The 15,509-nt window shown below is 35.1% G+C and overlaps 1 protein-coding gene and 1 pseudogene across 4 annotated transcripts in view; both read right to left on the reverse strand.

Annotated features, from left to right (window-relative positions):
• Positions 1-15,509, reverse strand: part of Ankrd17 (ankyrin repeat domain 17) — a 147,656-nt gene that overhangs the window by 116,063 nt on the left and 16,084 nt on the right. The gene's annotated exons all lie outside the window — the stretch shown is intronic.
• On the reverse strand, positions 693-15,061 carry LOC144366710 (DDB1- and CUL4-associated factor 8 pseudogene; annotated as a pseudogene).

The raw sequence follows: 15,509 nt of genomic DNA on the forward strand, positions 1-15,509 counted from the left end.
GGGGGTGACTCACTGTGTATTTTTTAAAGACACAGAAGCTCTATTCCAAAGCAAACTTATGTCAAGTAATTTCAAAAGACAAAATAGATGAAGTCTCTTAGTTTGCCAGTTCAAACTTCAAAATATTAAGATTTCCAATAAGAATTATATGTGTGTGTGTGTATGTTTTTTTTTCTTTTTCTTTCTTTCTTTCTTTTTTTTTTTTTTTTTAAGTCATTTAACACGTCTGGCTTCCTGGTTGAACAAAAGAGGTTGAAGTGGGTTACACAGCGATTTATCTTTGGTGAAACCTTGTAGTGAGATTAATGGCTGTATTAAAGATGCAAAGAAGTAGGGAAGATAATGTTAAGTTAGGAATCTGCAACATTAGCAAGTGGATTATATAATACTTGAGAGGGTAAGAAATAATTATCTTAGATTTTTTTTTCTTTTAGTGGTAAATTGGCTTTCAATACACAAGTTTATAAATACCTATGAGAATGAGATTAACATTCAACTGATTTTTGTTTACTAAATCAAGAAATTATACACCATGGGTATATTTACTTTCTGGTAGTACCTTTAACTTCATTTACTAACCAAATAAATGATCTGTTTTTCCCTTAGTGGACTTTTATAAGTAGCATAAGAAATTTGGCATATGTACTCTATCAACAAGATAGGTACAATCAACAAGAGAGGTAGAATTTCTTCTAGAAAGGTTTATATGAGGGACTGGGGTTGTGGCTCCGTGGTAAAGCGCTTGCCTAGCATGTGTGAGGCACTGGGTTCGATTCTCAGCACTACATATAAATAAATAAAATAAAGGTCCATTGACAACTAAAAATATATTTTTCAAAAAGTTTATATGAGACGAAACTGGATAAATAAATTATTTACTACTTAAGTTTTTGGTATTTAGGAAGAATTAGTAGTATGTTAGGCAATGTGTAGGTATTTTTTTTAATACCTACACTTTTTCAATACATGTTATCAAGCCCTAACAACCCATCTATGTATAATGATTTAAAATAATAAATGTATTATTGTGCCTTTTTAAATGCTTTGTGAATACCAACTGACTTAATTCTCACATTAATCATAAAAGGTGCTATTATTATCACCATTTACACATGTGGAAACTAGGGCACAGACTGGCTAAGCAACTTGCCCAATTATTCCCAGCTAAACTAATTCAGGTGAGAAGCTAAGACTTGAATGTAGGCAGTTGGCTCCAATTTCTATCTTCACAATCACCAACTATATTGTCTTCAGGTGGAATTATTCTCATTTTATATATAAGGAAACCAAGACTCAGACAGTTATATAGGAGAGTCAAACTCAGATTCAAATCCAGAATAGTGTGACTCAAAAGGATAAGTGAAATTAATGGTAAAGATATAACTGTTTTCCTTCAGACCATACTTATTGTTTTCATTTATGTATATGTATGCATGGTACTTGGCTTCTCAAACAAAGTAATTTCTATTGTTGCAACTTGGCTTAAAAAGGAACCAGTGAACTGCCTTTTATTATTTCCTACCCTCCAGGTCAATTATTTCTATGCTTCAAAGAGATTTAGGAAGCATTAACTTCCATCTTTTGACTAAGTAATCAATAGCTTCCATCTTTTGACTAAGTAAACAGCAGTCGCTCTTCCTCAAATGTAAGCAACCTGACTCAGGATTAAGAATCTCATAATACAGCACTCATTTTCCCCATAAGCCAAGAACAGACTTCCCAAAGTCTTTGAAAAGAAATGAGGAACCCTACGACTCAAGTCAACCAAATCATTTACTTTGCCCCTTCTTTCTGTTCTGTTTATGGGGTACTGCTCTTGTAAAAGTTTTCTGTTAAATTTTTATTTATTTTTGTTTGGTTGGTAGTACTGGGGATTGAGCACACTCTTCAACTGAATTTACATCCCCAATTCCAAGATTTTATTAATATGTGATTATGGTTTTCCTGTTTTATAATGGGTATCAACTGTCCCCCATATAGACTAGAAGATTGATGAAAGCAGAAACACTTCATTTGCCAATCTGCCAATGCATACCCAGGATCAAAAGTTTTACAGAGCAGGCACTCATGTATCTGTTAATTGAATAAACAAATGCAAGAATAAAGGAATTATCAAATGTCCAATAATGAATTCTAATCCCTTTTAAATTATCACCACCACCACCAGTAATGATTAGGGTGATAATGATAAATGTAAAAGGAAATAAAGCCCAGGGCCTTGTGTATGCTAAGCACACAGGCTACCTACCACTGAGCATACCCTAATTCTTACTAAAAATAATTTTTGATAATGAAAACATTTATTCTTTGATTATATTTTGTGCTTTCTAAAAGCACAATTATGGGGCTGAGGCTGTAGCTTAGTGGCAGAGCACTTGCCTAGCATGTGGGAGGCACTGGGTTTGATCCATAGCACCACATTTAAAAAAAAAAAAGTTATTCTCTCAATCTATAACTACAAAAATTTTTTTTGAAAATGTTATTAAAAAATAAAAGCACTATTATTAATATCATGGCCTGTTTTGTTAATAACGATGACCTGTGCCATAGTACAAGGCAAAAGGAGATTCATATCCCTGTGTCTTAACATCCATCATCATAAAAGTGAGCCAACTTCAGTTCAACCTCACTTGACAGACAAAACAAAAATTGTCTTCCCATTTGTCTAAAATGGATATCAATGGCAAAACACCTTTCAGGTTTTGCCAGTGGCAAAGACGTTAAAGTGTAAATAATAGTTATTGCTAAGTACAAAATACAAATAATATAAAAACAAATATGTGAACCACACATAAAAATAATGTAAACTCACAAAAGAAAATATTGACTAAAATAAGATTCAAATGTCCACAGTGAAGTCTCACATTAAAAAGGAGGAAAAGGATAGAAGTTTAATAAATATCTAGGACCAGGGCTACTCTCACTAAATAGAGAAAAAGAAACCAAAATTAAAAACATGTAGAAATGTGCTGACAGGCACCTATTTTGTATGACTTAACACCTTGTTGATGTTTATTGCTCTACATAAAAATTCTCTTTTTTTTGGTGCCAGAGATTAAACCCAGAGGCACTTAATCACTGAGCCACATCCCCAGCTCCTTTTTATATTTTATTTAAGGATCTCACTAAGCTATTGAGGCTGACTTTGATTGCAATCCTCCTGCCTCAGCCTCTGGAGGCCCTGGGATTCTAGGCGTACACCACCAAATAGAAAACTTCTTAGAATCAACAATTCCTTGTAAAGAAGTTCTGTTTCCACCCATCAAATACATATTTCTTTCTATTTAAGAAATGCCTGGACTCCAAAATCCACTTCTTTTCCTACTAGAGATTAACGTAGGGGTGCTTTACCATTGAGTTGAATCTGCCCACTGTTTTTTTTTTTTTTTTTAAATACTGAGACAGGATCTCCTACCTAAATTGCCCAGGCTGGCCTCAAACTTAAGTAATTGGGATTATAGATACCTACTACCTCTGGCTCAAAATCCACACTTTCAAACAGAATGGATAGATAACTGGTAGTAAGACAAAATGACTTCATTCACCCAACACAAAAACAAGCTACTAGAGAGTAGTAAACTACTAGAGAGTTGTAAACTAGTAAAGAGAGGCTCATTTCTCATACCACCAAAAAAAGTAAATAAATAAATAGAGACAGGAAAAAATAAGAATCAAGTTTTTCTTAAAAGTATATAAATTTGGGGCTGGGGTTGGGGCCCAGAAGTAGAGCGCTCACCTAGAATGTGTGAGGAACTGGGTTTGACCCTCAGCACCACATAAAAATAAAGGTACTGGATACACCTACAACTAAAAAATAAAATCATCATCATCATCATCCAATCAATAAATGGGCCAAGGATGTGAGCAGACACCTCAGAAGATGACATATAATCAATCAACAAATGTATGAAAAACTGCTCATCATCTCTAGCAATTAGAGAAATGCAAATCAAAACTACTCTAAGATTCCATCTCATTCCACTCAGAATGGCAGCTATTACTATTATGAATACAAACAACAATATGTGTTGGCAAAGATGTAGGGAAAAAAGGTACACTCATACATTGCTGATGAGACTACAAATTGGTGCAGGCAATATGGAAAGCAGTTTGGAGATTCCTTAGAAAACTGAACCACCATTTGACCCAGCTATCCCTCTCCTTGGTCTATACATCAAGGACTTAAAAACAGCATGCTACAGGGACACAGCCACATCAATGTTTACAGCAGCACAATTCACAATAGCTAAACTGTGGAGCCAACCTAGATGCCCTTCAGTAGATGAATGAATTAAAAAAAAAAATGTGGCATTTATACACAATGCAATATTACTCACCAGTAAGAGAATAAAATCATGGCATTTGCAGTTAAATAGAATTGGAGAAGATAATGATAAATGAAGTTAGCCAATCCCAAAAAAACAAATGATCTCTGATATAAAGAGACTGATTCACAATGGGGAAAGGAGGGGGAACAAGAGAAAAATAGATGATCTCTAGATAGGGCAAAGGGGTGGGAGGGAAAAGGAGGGGGCATGGGGTTAGAAATGATGAAGGAATGAGATGATTATCCAAAGTCCATGTAAGAAGACACAAATTGGTATGAATATACTTTGTGTACAACCAGAAATATGAACAATTGTGCTCTATATGTGTAATATGAATTGTAATGCATTCTGCTGTCATATGTAAATATAAATAAATAAAAATAAAAAGTAAAATGTATAAATTTTGTCATCATAACTTTGATTTTTCTCTTTCCTACACTGTAAGACTGATCAGAAATATGAAACTGAAGGTATGCAACAGCCTAGACCAAGCAAAAAACGAAAGAATTAAATAGAATTTAAATTAAAAAGCTAATAAAATTTGATGACTTTTGAATGTCCATATATTTAATTAAAACAACAATGTATCCCCATGATATTAACTTTTATCTCTCCTAAACCAGTTATGCTATAATTGATGAAAGGTTCCAGACATATATAGAGAGCAGTAGAGTAATATTGTTTATATTACCACTATAGTTTTTTTTAATTAACTATAGTTTTACCTATAAAATTAAATACATATACAAAGAAAACATTCACAGTATAAAAGAAAAATACATACAGGAAAAAATAAACCTCTCACCAAACCCTGAGACACAACTAACTAGTGTAATAACGTACAAATTTCAAGCACTTCTTAGTGAAGATCAAGTTTTCACAGGTTAACATCCATGGAATTCTACCCATCACAAATAAAGAATATTCAATAACAAAAAATTTGCATCTGTGTACTGCACATGTACAAATTATTTTAGGGGGAGGGCAGGGTCTCAACTAAATTGTGTAGGCCTCTCTAAATTGCTGAGGCTGACCTTGAACTTGTGATTTTCCTACTCCAGACTCACAAATTGTAGGGATTATAGGTATGTGCTACCTTGTAAAGCACTCAGTAAATATATGTACAAATGAATGATCTGGCCTTGAAAAAATTCATTTCAGCAATATTTTAAAATACTTAAAATTATACTATTCCTTATTTGTACAATATACTACTAATGAATGATGGTTACTTTTTTAAAAAACTAAGTCGCAATTTTATACATCCTCAATTTAAGGCTTGTTACTTAAGCTTTTTAAATACTGTCCACATTATCTAGAGGTATGTTTGCCATTATTCTGGAGATTCTGGTGACAATTATTCTTATTTTTAAATATCTATATAAACTTGATCATGAATTTTGACAAAGTTTACCATTAAAATCTTCAATGTTTTTTTCCTCTTCTTTGATCAATTATAGTCTGTCCATTTTTCCCATAATCTAATAAATAAAACTTAAAATGCAAAGTTATCCTACATACAGATCCTACATATAAGCCCAGTTTTGTCCAAATATGAATAAGATACTGACCAAAGTAAGAAATAAAGCAGTTAGTTCCTTTTTTCACATCTCTAATAACAATTTTTCTCTGTTGGACATTTGCACTAGTTACCTATGAGGGATCACACCATAAATCCAATGCTTTTCCACTATTTCACAACAGGTTCTATGTATATAAAACTGATAAAATATTCACCCCAAAATTTATCCATACGGTACATTTTTTCCAAGTTTGACTTGTTTTTTAACAATATTTATACATAACATACGGCCTCTAATAGTGATAAGGAAGATTGCTACCATCAATTTTTTTAATAAAATATAACAAAAGAGGTAATATCCTTCTCCCTTCCTCCCCCTCCAGCCTACTTCACCAGATCTACTTAGGGGGTGATGGGATGAAGGTAAGAGAGTAAAGGATACATAATCAAGTGCAAAACACTGTGGAAAGTACAGAGAATGAATGAGATAAAGTGAAAAGTGTGGAATGGTTAGGGGATCTAAAGACTTCCCAGAAAAATAGGATCCTGGGTTGCTCAGGGAGGAAAAAAAAAAAAGACAATGAAACTCTCATAGACTTTAAAAAAACAAAGGAAAAAACCTAAACCCAAGAGGGAGTGACATTTCTACCCTTCACCCTGGCACCATGGTATTGAACAGCCAATTGTTCCTCATACCATCTCCACATAGGAAACAAAAGAGATTTAAAGAAAAAGAAGCCACATTCTCTAACTCTAAATCAGTTAACAAAACATCCCTACTATCCCCCTCAAAAAAACTTCAGCAAGAAGCCTAACACCTCTTCACAGAACCCCACTCCTAGGTGCTCTCTGTTGGTTCAATGTCCTCTGATCTGTTGTCCTCCCGAGATGTATTTATATATGAAGTGTGTTTCTGCTGGTTCTAAGGGTATGGGACAAGAAAAGAGGTACCCAGGCAGGATCAGGATGGGAGCCCCAGCCCACCCCTCATAGGTATGAGGCCTCAGGATAGCATGCACACACCAATAAGGGCCCTCCTATTAAGTACTCTGTGTCTGAGGAGCTCAGAGATTCTTCAGATTCCAGGTCCAATCCCAGGTGCTGGTGATGGTGTCTCTGACTCAGGTGAACCAGAGCTTGTGGCTACCAAACAGAACAGTGTGTTGTAAGCTATCTTCATCCCACTCTTGCTTGTTCTTCTTAATCAGATCTTTTAACCCTTGTCAGCTCAGTGGAAGCTTCAGCTGTGGGTATGCCCATATCTTCATGATATAGGCCCCTGGTTGCCAGCAATGGCAGGTTAGGGTAGAGCTCAAGACAATTTATCACACCTCCCTTTTCCCCTTCTGTGAACTGAATGATCTGGCAGGATGATTTCTTGCAGAGGAAAATGTGCCCACTCACCACAAACTCACTCTTGGGGCTATAGAAACTGACACCTTTCACCACAGCATTATTTCTGTGGCCCTTACATCTCTTCACACACTGGGCTCCATCACTCTGAGAGGAGTTGGAAAAGAAAAACATCTTCTTCATTATAAAGAGCTCCTGGACAAGAGTTCTGTGCCATGGTGGCTATACACAGGTGATGTTTGCTTTGGACTGTTTACCAGTGAGTAAATTCTAATGAGGACAGAATTTCTTGAGTATTCCATTGTTCTCATTCTCATCAATTTTCCTCTGGTCATGAATCCTTAAAACTGGTCTTGTCCACCTACTGCAAACCAGCAGGTACTGGCATGATTTATGGAGTTTGTATACTGCTCCACTTTCTTCTCTTTCTCTTTTGTCACCACCAGCTTCAAAGCTGGCCAGTCTTTGTCTCAGGTCAATGGTGAAAATAATTGCATCTTCAAATGCAGATGGAAACATACAGGGTACACACAGGGAGAATCTGGTTCCAGGGCCAACTTGCAGGATGCTCCCTTGTGCTGGGCCATACACTTTGTATGCCTGTAGCACTGGGCAGACAGTTCTGCTATCAGAACCTGCCCATCCCCAGCATAAATGGCTAGGGTGGAATCAACACTGTTGGGAAGGAATTTGGCCTAAAAGATATTACCTTTGTGGCCACTCTTGAGTATTGGCTACTGCCATACCTAATCCCAAACCACCACCTTCAGGTCATCATCACTGCCACTGGCCAGTCAGGTGCCATGCTGGTACTGACACAACCAGTATGACCCTCAAGTCCATTCTTTAGGTGGACATTCTGAACAGACTCCTTCTTACCCTACAGGCCTCACATACAAAGTGGACACCTGAAACCAGCTCCTACTCTAGAAGGTTGTAGTAGGGCTGTTGTCTCCTGTTCTTCATGGACCCCATGGTCATGGTTAGCTTGCTTGCGCTACACACAGTGCCATGATTGCTTTTATTCTTTTTCTTCTTCCTCTGAGCAGTTACGGACTCAGTTATCATCACTGATAGAGTGATGGTCAGTGTCCAACATGCTATCCATTTCTTTACCTGCGCTCTCTATGCCTTGACTTTCTCTACTGGTGAAATTGGGGCCACCATCACCCCTAGTCAAGCTCAAACTCTGGTCTAAGGCCTCTACTTTAAAGCCTGAGAATGTCTCCCTTTCCTCCTTAACTCCAGATATCTCCTCTGGCTTGTTAGATGGACTTCCATTAGCTAAGTATGTTTTCCCATCTATGTTGCTCCCTTTGCTGGACATCACTAACGTAAGGTCAGGCTAAGCTCCTTCCTAAGAAAACAGGTCTATAGATTCACTGAAGGACAGGTAGCTCAAGGGCATGGTATTTAGCTGGAGCAGTTACAAGCACAGTTGCTGACGAGGCTTTGCAGCCCACTACCACTCAAGTGATCCTTCTGTCAGTGGCTGCTCCAACTATTCCAGGCCCAACCACTGGTGCCACCAATGCTACCCTAATCTTACATGGTATACTGTACATTTTCAAATAAAGATAAAAACTAGTACATGCATACTTTACTTCAAAATTTTTTTGTTTTGTTTTTAAATAGGCTAAATCTACAGATGGTATAGAACTTTCAATCTGGTTAGCAACATATTAACTGTCCTCTGCTCCAAAGCTATAGGTAATAGTTATCTACTAACAGATATGCACATCACACAAAAATCTCTCTCTCTCTCTCTCTCTCACACACACACACACACACACGAAAAGATCAGGGAATAGCAATTATAAGGAAAATTTGAAACCCAAGCCAAAGACAGAGAATAATTCAGTTGTAAAAACTACCCAAGTTTTGATGCATCCCACTGTTCTCACTGTGTTTCCTCTTCTTGTCCTTAGTGGTCTGAAGTCCCTGACATCAAATTCCAATTAGTATGGTCTCAAGATATCTGTTACTACTTTATTTCTAGCCTAATTTATTCCTAAAAAATCTTGAATGGTTTGCAAGGAATTATTTCAATTACCAAACACTACCCTTTCAAACTCAATTCCATCTATTAAGAAATGTATTAAATTGTCTCTATTCATCATGGGCTAGGCTAGAAATTGCAAACTGGGACACCATTCCCTTTTCCATTAACCTGATCCCGACCACTCACAATCATTAGGGGTTGTCACATAAAGAGAATCTCAGAACATAAGAGAATCTCAGAACATGACTGTAACATTCAAAAGTTCCCCAGGTGGATATATACACAGGATTCTATCACTATCCTCAGGCATATTTATATAAATAAATACTGATCTCATCCAGGCACCTATAAATTTAGCAGGTCAGAGGGCTGAGGCAGGAGGATTGCATGTTCAAAGCCAGCCTCAGCAACTTGGCAAAATCCTCCTCAAAGCAAAAATACAAAAAGGGCTAGGCTCTGTGATTAAGCACACCTGAGCTAAATCCCGCAGTACAAAAAGAAAAAAGAAGAAAGAAAGAAAGAAAAAAGAAAAGAGAGGCTGGGGTTGTGGCTCAGTGGTAGAGCACTTGCCTTGCATGAGTGGGGCATTGGGTTCGATCCTCAGCACCACATAAAGAAATAAAATAAAGGTACTGTGTCCTATAACTAAAAAAAACAAAAGAAAAAAATGAAATGAAATACTGATCTCAGCTAGGGCAAGATGGCTGCATCTTAATTCCCAACTGTTCAGGAGGCTGAGGTAGGAGGACTACTTGAGCCCAGGAGTTCCAGACCAGCTTAGGTAACATAGCAAGACTTCATTTCAAAACTAAAATAAAGTACATTGATCTACCTCTTAGATCATCATGTGGATATCTCAGATCACACTATCTTAGAACTAATGTTACAATTACTTTCAACTTCCCTCATAAATTTCAGATACCTAATTATTATGAAATCTCCCACAAAAAGTAATGCCATATAACAAAACAGCAATTTTTATTTCCATCTCATTTCTTCCAAGCTTTCAGAAGACAAATATTGATTTCCAATAGCTGTGGTTATCCCTGACCACATGACTTCTACTTTAAGGACAAACCAGGTTTCTAATCCTGGTCTTTAATACTTGAGACAAAAAGTCATCTCATCTGAGGCACCAGAAAGAAGGAAGACTCAGGATTTTCTCATATTTCCACATTTTTCACAATTGTGTTTATGTGGTATATCAGAGAGTAAAGGGGTAGGAGAGAGAGAGAGAGACAGGAAAAAAGGAGTTTCTTCAGACAGAAATCAACATTCAAAATTCAGAGCCGGTTAAGAAATAAATCATGTACCCTACATAAAAAGGCATATTTGTATTCTATTATAACTTGCTTATTTCCTAGAATTCCTATTTCCTAGAATTAACCTCTATATTTTTTCTATTTCTATCTCAGTTTATAAAAACAATCAAGCCCTAGAATGTATTTGTTCTCTAAGAGTAGTACTGATAGGTAGACAGGTAAATGCATCATATCTGCCATATCTTTAATATTATAAATGTGGTGCAAAGAACTTGGAGTTTTTAAATAATCACAAAGCCACAAAATGAATAAAAGATTTTTTGCATTATCTTCCTACATCAAAATGGCAAAAACATTGTTACATTGCTATCTACTGTCAGTTGAAGAAATGAGCACTGACTGGCCTCTCCTTTGTTTTCCTCCATCTCCTAATTTTATAGATATTATTTTTATATTTTAAAGGTTTTTAAGACATGCTACTCCATTAATTAAGTCCATTTTATCATTTTTTAGATTGATTCTAAAAACTAAAGATCAATTAAGTACATTTGTAATGAGGTAAATGCTGTCACTAAAGTCAAATATAATTTTGTCATTTATACATTACTGATTGAAGAACTTCATATATTTTAGACTAATAAAATTAGTCTAGAATTTTCTAGCTTTCTTCAGTTATTTTTGAAAGCCCAAGACTGCTACTGTAGGGCACTATTTTCTACCACTCCCCACCACCTACCATATCCTCTATCTTAAAATTATCTTTTTCATTTTAATATAGTATCTCAAATACTTTCATATACAGTGAAGTGCATAGATTTTTCAAGTAGAAAAAGACGTGCTTGTCCTCATGTAACAGTGTAGTTGGGCATAAGAGCTATGAGTCCTAATCTATTTTCCCTTGAACAAAGAAATCACTACTGTTTTACTATCATCAAGCATTCAATATAACTGCTAAGAATTCAAAATACTTAACCTTGTATATTTTATTCTCTCTGGGAGTAATTTAGGAATTTTCTTTTCATCCTTATGATTCTGAAACATTATCAGATGTATCTAGAGGTGGATCTTTTCTCATTCATCTTGCTTGGTACTAGGTAGATCTTTCAATCTAAAAACTCATTTTTTCTCCAACTTAGGAAATTTTCATTTTTTTTTTAATTCTTTTCCTTATTTCCTAATCTCTACTTTTAAAGCTCTATATTTATGGATATGGAAACTATGTGATATGCTTTCCAAAACTCTTAAATTTTGTCTCAAATTTTTCCATATTTTTTGTTTCATATACGCACATAGTTTCTTCTCTTAATTCCAAATCACAACTCAATTTTGATTCACGCTAAATTGGTATTTAGCCCAACCATTACTTTCTTTCTTTATAATATTCAAACCTTTTCTGGTTCTTTGACCCCTCTTCAGTGCAGCTATAATTAATCATTATGTGCTTTTAAATCTTAAATTGTTTTAAATCTTGATTGTTTTTCCTTGAAGTTTTCTTCTGAATGATATCTGAGGTAAGCTGTTCTTTTATTCATCTTATCCTCTTCCATCCTCTTGATCCTCATGTGTTTGATTATCCCTGTTTACATTGGTGAATAAAAGATTTGCTTTAGAGAGTACAGTGATTGTGTGTACTTTCTCTAAGATTGTCCAGTTTTGTTTTTCCAAGTAGTCTCTCCCTTAAATGGGAAAGCACTGTTTAAGCAAGTAGAACACATAGACAGGAAATCAGCTAGCAGGGAACAGACAAAATTGCTTTTCCCTGTTATAGTAGTAGTATGTCTACTTCTCTTTCAGGTTGCAATAATCAGTGGAAATGCAGGACAAATTTTTTAAGACAGCAGTTCTTAACTTGAGGCCTAAAGGCAGACATACTGCCTTGGGCTGTGTAGGCTGGAGAAAGGTCAGAAAGGAGGCTGATCCAGCACTTTGGAAAGTAATTCTTCAAAAAATTGTTGATTATTACCCAACTGTACAGTACTGTTCTTTGTATTTGTTGATTTCAAGTTTGGAGCCATTCCGAGGTTTGCCTGGGAAAACCTGAGCTTACCTTGGGGTATCTTGGATTCCAGTTTCCTCTGGATTTGTTGTCGATCCAATTCCATGAACTTTCTATCTTCTTCAAAATTTCTGGTCCTCTGATGGTACCTGTAGTGGACTATGAACTGTAATTTTACTGTTCAACATGTTTTCTCCCTATTCCCTTTTCCAAATAACATAATCCCTCTTTTCTATGGGGAACATGTTTCATATGGTTTGTGTAAATGACCCATGTCTGCCTAGAAATCCTAACCCCTTCTCCTTTGACAGACATCTTTACTAAAAATAAAGCTAATACAGAAGAAAAACAGAGAACAAAAACATTGAGAGAAACAGTACCAATGGCATTATTCAAGCCTGTATCCATTTGTACACCTAAGTTAGATCCTCTCACTTCCCCCCTCCGAAACATGTGAACACACTTAAGATTATATTATAAAGTAATGAAGTCCTTCTGCTCCTCTTTAGGGTAGTGGAATTAATATAATAGTATCTGTTCCTCCTCTTCAGAATTATGGTTTAATTCAATTTTTAAACAATATCAGTGGGACATTGTGAGGAAAACAGTTGAAGGAACATGCTCAACCCACCTATTTAAAACAAAACTCCAATAAATACCTATAATATAAATCTGAAGCCATCAAGTTATAGCTTTGTAGTTTGTTAAATATATAACAAAGAAACAGCTATACATTTAATTAAGTAGATCTTATTTTCCCATATCCACCATCTTCAAATGTCTAGGAAGAAAAAACAAACATATAAAAACCAACTCTCTCTTGACTTAGTTTTTTCCTAAGTCAAGATTCCAATAGTTTCAGAAAGAAAAGAAAAAAAAAAGGATGAATGGTAGTGACTTATAATTTTTTAACCAATTAATAGCAAAACAAAAATTTTAAAAACCCTCTGAAAGATTATATAGAAATAAACCCTGAAAAGAAAAATTCTGTAGCTGTTGGTATTATTATTTGAGAGACAGGAGAAAGATTGTTTACTGTTTGAGGAAAGGGCAATTAACTCATTAATTGACAAAAAATGAAATCCAGTACTCCTGACCTAGAATTCATACATGGTTCACAAACCTATGCCTCAAGAACTCTATAACCTCCTGGAATAATTTGCATAATGTAGAATGATGTAAGGATGTTTTGAGGAGTCTCCAACTAAAGTCCATAACCTAAAAAATAGTAAAGAAAGCTATTTCTGACTGAAAGGACAACTTCATTCCAAAATTTTATTTAAGAATTAAATTCAGAGAAATATCAAAATAAGTTAAAGAGTACCTGTAATAAGTAAAACAGTACACCGTGCTAGCTATATAAACTACTTTTAATGGCTATGGAGTATTCCCGTATTATGACCTATTTTCCAATTTAAATAATTAAATTTTGATTGCATCTGATCTTTTGCAATTACAAACAATGCTGTAATTGACTATCTTTGTGAGATAGATAGATAGATAGATAGATAGATAGATAGATAGATAGATAGATAGATATTCATCTCCCCCGCCCCCCGCCGTGTCCCTTTCTGGTGACTGCCTTATCCATAAAGGGGCAGTTCAAATATCACCACTTTTGCAGGTGTTTATAATACCTAACATGCTGAGTAATTATAAATAACCTCAATGGTATTTTAGTGATTGCTTACTGTTTGCTACATAGTTTTAATTACTTTTATGCATATCACTTCATTTAACCTTCATAGCTTCATAGTTTGACAATTTTATCCATAATTTGTAGTTGAAAAAAATCAAAGTAAAGATGATGTTATCTGCTAAAGGTCAGTAAATTATGGAAATGGAATATTGTCTGTCTCACATCAAATTCTGCTTTCTTAATTCCCATGCTCAAGCGCTACTTACTACCCTTTTATGGCCTCTCTAGTGTAATTACTCAAGAAATGTGTTTCCTATAAATCATAGGACTTACTTATTCCACCTAGGACTTTACAGATCTACAAGAATGGAAAGAGTCCATGATACACTATTAATTATAAAGAAAGTTTCAGCCAGGCAAGGTGGACTACACCTCTAATCCCAACAGGGGAGAGATTTTCAAATCTTCCTCTACTATTAAATTTTTATAGTCTACCCTTACTATATGATTTAATACAACAAAAAATATGCTTTAAGATTTCTCCAACATAAAATAAATAAATTAAAAATAGTGTTCACAGTTTAGTATTATTGGTACAAACTTTAGAACAGGCTAGATTTATAGGGTGTTATCATATTCTACAACAGAATTAAACTTATTTACATTAGATTTGGGCATTACCTGAATAACAATTATATATGTTTTAAATCATTCCCAGTTCATCTGAAATAGATATAAAATGAATAGTACAACAAACAAGAGTACTAGACTGATAGTGCAAGAAAACTATACAATAGTCTGTTGGTCTGGCACTAACAGCATCAGAGGACATTCAAGCCCAAAGATAGATTAAATAAGACTAATGACATCGCACAAGTTGGTGAGAGCATTATATAGATTGCTAGTGCTGCTCTTTTCTTCTTCATAAAAGCACTTACACTTTTTACTAGAAATCTGTAAGACAATAAGGAAGGAAAGGAAAGGAAAAATGCATAGTGTATAAGCATTTTTCCTTTCCTTTCCTTTCTAAGGCTTAGAAATAAGAAGAAATTTTTGCTTCAAAAGACCACTGTCTGAAGATAGGCATTGTGGCAACTTGGGAGGCTGAGGTAGGAGGATCACAAGTTTGAGGCCAGATTTAGCAATTTAGCTGATGGGTTGGGGATGTAGCACAGTGGTAGAATATTCCTTATTTTAATCCCAGTACAACAAAACAAAACCAAAGACTGCTGCTGGATTTACTGAAAAATATGTAAAATTAGTTTGTTAACCATAAAATCCTACATAGATGCTACCTGTTTATCAAATAATAAAAGAATTTGCTTAATACAAAACAAATTTTAGTTATGTAGGCCTTCATCTTACACAAATGCAATCTGAATATACTAAGCAGATATAATTTAATCT

The sequence above is a fragment of the Ictidomys tridecemlineatus genome, chromosome 9 (genome assembly GCF_052094955.1).
Source record: "Ictidomys tridecemlineatus isolate mIctTri1 chromosome 9, mIctTri1.hap1, whole genome shotgun sequence".
NCBI classification, from domain to species: Eukaryota; Metazoa; Chordata; class Mammalia; order Rodentia; family Sciuridae; genus Ictidomys; species Ictidomys tridecemlineatus.